The 7083-nt window shown below is 34.0% G+C and overlaps 1 pseudogene; it reads right to left on the bottom strand.

The window, feature by feature from the left end:
* Positions 1-4317: 4317 nt before the first annotated feature.
* LOC111738386 lies at positions 4318-4436 on the bottom strand (annotated as a pseudogene).
* Between the last annotated feature and the right edge of the window lie 2647 nt (positions 4437-7083).

Below are 7083 nucleotides of genomic sequence, written 5' to 3'. Positions count from 1 at the left end.
ATTGTAGAAAAAACAAGGGAATGAGAAACACAAAATTCAAAATTCTGATTTCTTCTAGGGTAAATAGCATAAAAATGTCTTCGGGAAGGTTTGCAGGAACATAAACATCGGTAATGTTTCTTAAGCAAGATCGTGAGTATGATGGTGCTTATTATTGTATTTTTTTTTTTTTTGACATCTCAAAGTCAGGATAGTCTTACAATTACTGTTTAGTCAGATAGTGATTGTGATATAGGTATTGTTTTTGCCTTCAAAATACCTTACCCAAAATGATTTCTCTGTTTTTCTTCTTATGCATGCATAAAAACAATATATGTCAAGAAACTATCTGAAGATCTCTTAAAAATCTTAAGTTGCAAGTGTTGGGACCCAGGTATCCCATAATGGCATAGTAACTATCTCGAATTAAAATCACTTTAGAAGCAACAGAGCAGGAAGAGCTCTCTGACACTCCTCTGTCTCTCTAAATGTAGGAAATAATTTCCACAGGAAAGGTGCCCTCTCTGCTATAAAAGGGTTAAGGAGCGATGCTCTAACAGAAGAGGCTGCCTTATCACCTGAAGTAGAAAATCCAGAGCTGAGAAGCCTATGTAAACAAATGCTTTTTAACTTTACTAATTTATTTCCCTAAGCCTCATTCTACTTAAATTCCTAAGTATCCCAAATCCTTGTTCCTTTGTCTTGTCAAATCCCCAGAAATTTGTTGTTTTTTCTTTATGGAAAGGCTATATAAATGGCCTGATCCACTTCTCTCACAGAGAATTATTCTTTTAATTCTCCTGCATATATGTAATAAAAAAGAATTTTCTCCTGTTATTCTGTCTTGTGCTAATTTTATTAGTAGCCCAGCCACGAGAACTCAAGAAGGGTAAAAGTGGAAATTCCCTCTTCCAAACACAAAAACAAAAAATCAGAGAAGAGAATAAAATTTAAAAAATCAACACTATCTCTTGTGAAACAGGAATATTGCTACTTCCATAAATAAACATGTTAATATTTCAATGTATTAAAATAGTCATTTATAGTTGACCCACTATATTGCTTAAATTTGATATAGTCTTTAAATGGGTAGAGGTGAGGTGAGCACTGGCATAATGGAATTAAAGTGCTCTTTTAATAATCACCTATAGATTATGAGAAAATCATTCTAAAGGGGCAGGAAAACAAAATAGAGAATTTATACTATCTTCTAGTAGGTTAAAATGTCCTAGAAGGTATCAAATAAGTACAAAATAGTTTATCCAAGGAAAGCCATATTTTTCACGTTCTTGTAAGACAAGATCAATAACTTTCATGACTTAGAAGTTACAGGTCTCAGATATTCATTATAGCTATAGCTGATTTATCTCATGATTACATTTTTTTTTTTTCTGAAGAATGCATGTTCCTAGTCTTTGTTAGACATCCAAATAGAGAAATTTTATCTTTCCCTTGGAGGTCTGCTTCTTGCATTATACAAAACACCATTTACAAAAGCTTGAAGAGATTTCTTGGAGTAAATAAAACTTCCCAGCCCTGGTATAATGTTTGTGAAAGGCAATACATAGAATACTCCTGAGAGAGGGTAACAGGAGTGTGTGGGGTAGGAAAAATTATTCTCCCTCTGCCCTTCCAAGTTCTTGCCTGGAACTCCCTTGTAATAAAAGACAGTTTAATAGGAAAAAAAAAAACAAACAGAAGTTTAATAACATGTATCCCTTCTGTATATGTGGGAGAGACCCAGGAAAACTCAGTAACTCTTCCAAACGGCCAAAGCCATCACCTTAAATACTATCTCCAGCTAAAGACAAAGATGTTGGGTAGGAGAGAGGCAGGTTGTCAGCCGAAGCACAGAAAATAAGGGTAAGGTTGTAATGCAGGTTTAAGTTCATGCTTTCTCCATTATTAAGAGTTGCTAGGATTTAGTCCTCATCTTGGTACATACAGAGAGAGAAACACCCTTACAAAGGAAGATTTCCCTTATACATGTAAATTGCTCTTACAAAATTTCTACCTGGTTTCCAGGGCTCTCCAGTCTGCTGTTTTGTTTCATTTTGTTTTAATAATCAGCCTAAAAAAATAGTTATACAAAAAAGGTATATTTTGGTGTGACAAATTCTACTCCCTTTCAAGTGTTATATCACCACCAAAGAGTTTGGGGACAGAGATTTTCAAATCTTATTTTCTTAGACCAACATGATGCAGTCTTCAATATTCTTCTTCAAAAACATGGGTAGGGATTCATTCAATTAATATACAGAAATGCACATAGTTCAGCTTTCTCACTCTAGAAATCTGTGTTATAAAGAAGTACAAAACTTGAATTCATTATCTATTTCTTTTGTTTGAAAATAAATTTTTTTTTATCTATCTATTAATTTGTTATAAGCACTGAAAAGGAAAGAAAACTTGTCTTTGATTTAGCACTATGTTATCCACTAAAACCATATTTTAGATCCTCAGTAGCTTTTTTGCTACCCCTGTTTCTACTGACTCATCTTTTCCCAAAAGTTCTTGCTTTTATCCCCTTTCTCAAAACCCTGAAGGCTGCTTTTGACTGGTTTTTGCATGTCAGAAAGGTTCATATACTACCTAACACTAAAAACTCACACTTGATAAGACTGAAAATATACATCCTACCTCTAAAGGTAAATATGTCCATTCTCTTGCCAACCACATTTTTTTCTTTCTTTTCTTTTCTTTTTTTTTTTTTTTTTTGATCATAGACAGTTTGAAGAATCCAGTAAGATAAAAAGATTTCATAGCTTTCATAGAAAAACCTCTTTAGTGACAATTCCCCATTATAAGTAGGGTGATATGTTCTAGGCCATCTGATACTCGAATCCATAGCCTTACAGAGAATGCGGGTCAGAAACAAAGAATTCCTGCAAGGGTCTGAATTTCTCTTGGGCTTTAAAGATTTATTGGTGTGTAATCTACCCTATTCCTCCAAACAGAGCAGAAAAGTGAGTTAAAAGTAGTAAGAAGCCATGGTCTGAAGGCTACAGGATCAGTCCACAAAAATGACTGGAACAGAATTGCCCACAATTTCCTAGATTTTGAAATTAGAAGCCAACAGGATATTTATTCTCTTAGCAGACACCAGAGGGAGGGAATCTTGAAAATCAAACCAACAGTTTATGTCTTAAGAGAACAGAACCGGACTGACTTAAGTCTAACCATTTTGCAATCCCTCCCTCAATACTGTAGAACTGTATAAACCAGGCACTCAGAAATAACCCCAGGGAGAAGAAGGGAGAGTGAGTGGGCTGGGATGTTTTAAACTGAAAACAATCTAAAAGAATCATTGAATCTGATTTAGTTTTCCTGGAAATGATTAAATTAAGTTTTTGGCAGCAGGTTGAAATAGAAATGTGAGATAAACTCAAAGTCCAGTATAAACCAAAACAAACAGTTCTGATTTTTGCACATCAGAAAGCATAGCTTGAAAACCATATCACTGAGAACTGCATGTGAGTTGGCTAGCTACCATGTTATGTGTCCATTTTGAATTGGAAGTTATCTATTGAGGTAGCCATCAGAGTGCATATGGAATTTCTGATAACCTTATTGCCCTTGGCTTATAGTGAGTCTACAATAAACTATGCCCCTTAAACTTGCTTCAAATGGTTTTTAACACAAACTTCTACATGTACTGTGCATTTTTAAAAACATAATTGTGTAATCTTAGATGTTCCCTCCATTAAAATTATCAAACAAAATACTCCCACATGATACGTAATGAAAAGCACATGAGAATTAGAATTTGTAGTGAAAAGTACATGAAGATTAGAATTCAACAAACCTGAGTTTGAAACCCAATTGGTTACTTAAAGGAGAAAATGTATATAAATTGTCTTAAACAATTATGTGTGAAACAACTATTGTTCTACTTTCTCTTTTCCATTCTTCATGCCATAATAAATTTGATTCATTATTCCCACCTATAAAATACTTGACATTTTTGATTCTATTGCGTTTTCTGTCTCTGAAATCTATAAATGTAATAAATGCAGATGATCAATATTTTAATTGTTTACTCATTATTCATTTCCTCAATTTTTCCTTGAAGATAGAATTCTAAAATTTTTTCAGGGCAGTCCCATCTTAATAGTCACATTCACAGTCTCCCTTACAGCAACAAATGACCATAGGACACTAGGCAGCCTAATTAATAGAACACTAGTATGAGTTTTTGATAAAGCTTGTGCTTTCCCGATTAAGGAAGGTGATGTGAGTGTTCTTGTTCTAGGCTCCCTTTTCACTTCTACTACTTGTATTGAACACAGATTTAATATTTGAAGCCGCAGAGCCATCTTTTTTTTTTTTTTTTAAAAACGTCTACAGCATCTGGTATTCCAAGATGGTCTCTCATCCAAGTACTAACCAGGCCCGACCCTACTTAGCTTCCGAGATCAGACGAGATCGGGTACATTCAGGGTTGCATGACTGTAGACAACAGAGCCATCTTTTGACCATGATGTAGAAGACAAAAATAACATTTTCAGGAAATGGAGTAGAAAGACAGGCAGAGCCTGAGTTCTTAGTAACATAGCTGAACAATTAAAACAAATCTAGCACAGAAACAGGAAAAACAATCTTAAAATTTCTATGAACCATAACAGACTCTTAGTGTTGAGTCTAAGTTCCCCCAAACTCTCCTGTTTTTTCTCCCTAAATATTCATTTTATATTTCAAAATAACACATTTTATTGCTATCTTTGATTTATTAATTTTAAACATTATGTACTAAATTTCTCTCATGAAAGATGGGGATTTAACATTGGTACACTTACTCAAACTCAAATTCCTCTTTTTCCCAAAACATTGTATACAGATATATTTTTTAATTAACTCAACCTTTAATATTTATTCTAACCATTTATGTTGTTTGCTGCTGATTCAAGTAGTGGACCATGATCACTTTTCCTATGTTCAATAACTTTTTGTACTTTCTAGAGGTAATAAATAACTTGATACATCTTTTGTTTTCTATGTCTTTATCACTAATTATTTCCAATGAAATTATTAACCTCTCTAAATAATAGTCTCCATATTATATTACATATCAGGTATATTCGGTCATTCCTTCCTTCCCACTCCATCATCGTGAAGCCCTCATGGAACTCTTTATTTTCTTTCTCCAATCAGTACTGCTTACTGTCTTGATCTGATGGACAGCTATCTTCTTGAGACTCTTCTCTGACTCAGTTCTGTATTAAACTTTATTTTTCAAATTCCTTGCTAGTTTCTTTTCTGGTTGACTCTATAATTTAATGCATTACATTCTCTAAAGTTTCCTGAGAAGGATGATTTCATGTTATAAGAAATTATATGATTATAAGTGACCTATTTATTTTATAATCATTTGGGGGGGGTGGCAGTGCTGGGCATAGAGTTTTAGATAACACTTTTGCTCAGAATTTTAAAGAAAGTTTTACATCATTTTCTAGTATGTGGTGTTATTAATAAGAGAGCCTTTCCAATTTGAATTTGTGATGTTTGGTACGTTACATATTTTCTCTGTCTTTTTCTTTGATTTTGCTTTAAGTTTATGTTGTATACTTTCTCAGATGTCTGGCAATTTTTGCTGTTCTGTCACATATAACATTTGAAAGCAATGTGCAAAGAGAAAGCCAGTCACCTGGTGTGCTTCATTATATGGTGACCAGTTGCAGAATCAAGCGTATTGTTAGAGAACCCCAAATATTGGAATCTACCATGTTTTTTTCTGTGTTTCCTCCAACACTACTCAGTTTCTCCAAGAAAGAATCCTCCCATCTCCTCCCAGCGGGATACAGACTTGGCTGGATTTCTATATTCCTGAAGCCTAACAATGCAAGAGCATTGGAAAAATGAAGACTTTCACATATTCCCCTATATGTTTTTGTATGTTGTCTTTCCCCAGCTTTTTATTCTATTTTAATTCCCTAGGACTTTTGTCTCTATTCCAATTAATGTACAGAAAATACATCAATCTTTGTGAGAGGAAAAGTTCTTATGCAGATGTGTGAACAAGGGAGAGGACTCAAAGAGTCACTACTTCTTATGCGTACCCTTGTCAATTTCCCGTTTTTAGTAAACTGAATCACATTGCCTTCATCATCTTGCTCCCTGGCTCCAATCCCTGAGGCTTCCTGGGAATATGTGGCTTGAATTACCTTTCTTGTCATAAGTATACCCTTGTGCAGGCCTTTGGTATTTAACTTTTCACCTCTGCTAAATCCTATTTATTTCCACTACCTATTAATGATATTTATTCACTGTTGTCTCCTTTTTATTTCCCAATTAATCTTTTTGTTTTTATAGGTTTATATATTTTCTTTATACTGCTATCATATCAGCAAAGTTTCAGTATGGGAGAAGAGGTAAACACTTTCATCTAATTTATCATGTGACAAGCATCCTTTACATCATATACGGGCTGGCTGGGAAGATCAAATGAGAAAAAAATATTGTATAAAGTTCTAAACATTATAAAATTTAATCTTATACCTATAGATATTATGCTCACTAGTTTAAAGCTTTATTTTCCTCTTTTTTACAAAAACCTAAAGTCACTGTTGAAATCCTGATACTACTTCCATTTTCCATTTACTTCTCAAAACTTACAGTATGTTTAAGCTTACCTGCTTTGCTTCCTTGATGTTTACTTACGAATCCACATATTACCTTACTTAAAACAGTAAACTAATGGGATTAGTACCCTTATACAAGAGATGCCAGAGAGCTCCCTTGCCATTTTTGCCAAGAGAGGACACAGGGAGAAGACAAGGTCTCTCCAGGCACAGAATATGCCATAGCCTTGACTTTAGACTTCCCAACCTCCTGAACTATTAGAAAAAGTTGTTATTTAAGCCACCTTGTCTATGGTATTTTTCTTATAGCAGCCAGAACTAAGACACAACTTTCTGAAAACACACCTTATAACTTGTGTTAAATGTATCTGAATAAAAAGGTATCAATTTTCCAGTGTGAATAAATGAATAGTATAATTTTAACTCTCAGCCAAAAAAAAAAAAAAAAAACCCAAAAAAACAACAATCAATTTTAGAATAAGCTCAGGGGTCAGTGGCAGGAGGTCAGGATTCTCTTTCTAATTTT

This window comes from Pteropus vampyrus, unplaced genomic scaffold, assembly GCF_000151845.1.
Source record: "Pteropus vampyrus isolate Shadow unplaced genomic scaffold, Pvam_2.0 Scaffold37, whole genome shotgun sequence".
Classification (NCBI taxonomy): Eukaryota; Metazoa; Chordata; class Mammalia; order Chiroptera; family Pteropodidae; genus Pteropus; species Pteropus vampyrus.
This window is presented reverse-complemented; position numbering and strand designations above follow the sequence as displayed.